The sequence below is a fragment of the Grammomys surdaster genome, unplaced genomic scaffold (assembly GCF_004785775.1).
Source record: "Grammomys surdaster isolate TR1022 unplaced genomic scaffold, NIH_TR_1.0 130, whole genome shotgun sequence".
Classification (NCBI taxonomy): Eukaryota; Metazoa; Chordata; class Mammalia; order Rodentia; family Muridae; genus Grammomys; species Grammomys surdaster.
The window spans coordinates 19,080,974-19,081,796 of NW_021604588.1; positions in this window are offsets into that span (position 1 = coordinate 19,080,974).

An 823-nucleotide genomic window follows, 5' to 3' on the forward strand; every position below is an offset into this window, starting at 1 on the left:
AGTAAATTTAAGGTTACAAACTTGTACAATGCCAGTATGAATGGCCACGTTTCCTAGTTTTTCTTAGTGGCTTAAAATTTTAATCCCTAGCAGGGAAAGTGTATCTTAAATGTTTGCTTACCACTCTCAACTTATACAGCTCATTTTCCTTACTCAGTGGCTAAAATATTGTTTCTTCTCTACAAAGACAATGTAGAGAAGAAACAGTATTTTTTCCAACCCATGTGTCAAGTACACTTAATTTTTATTTTCAGGTTTTGAGTAATTCATATGCTGGATTCCCACAGAATGGAGGAAAATGAACATTGCTTTTCATGTTTAAACAATGATTTAATTAAAACTCATCTCATCTGGCTTCCAAATAGAAACACATTTTAGCAGAAAGACAGGCTGGACCAATGCCCATTCCAAAGAAGAGTGGGAATATTCATCAGAGTATAATGCAAGAGAACTCCCACAGATGCTGCGCGGACTCTGATGGGGCCCCATTCATAAATACAAACAACAACCTCAACTTCTCCTGACAAAGTCTTTCTGCTCTGCTTACGAGAGACTTCCTGTCTGGCAGCATAATAGGGACTACACAGGTAGCCCAACACTGACAGGGCCCAGGGGATTCCGAGTTAGGTCAAATTGACTTGAAAACCTATCAAAAAGTGACAGTTACAAAGGCAAATCAAAGAAATGAATAGCACCCAATTCACAAAATATGTAAAACATGAGATGGGTCAGCAGATATTTTTTAAAGTCTGCCACGCACATGTCTTTGCCTGTCTGCCATACATGTGTGTCTTTGCATGTCTGCCATACATGTGTGTCTTTG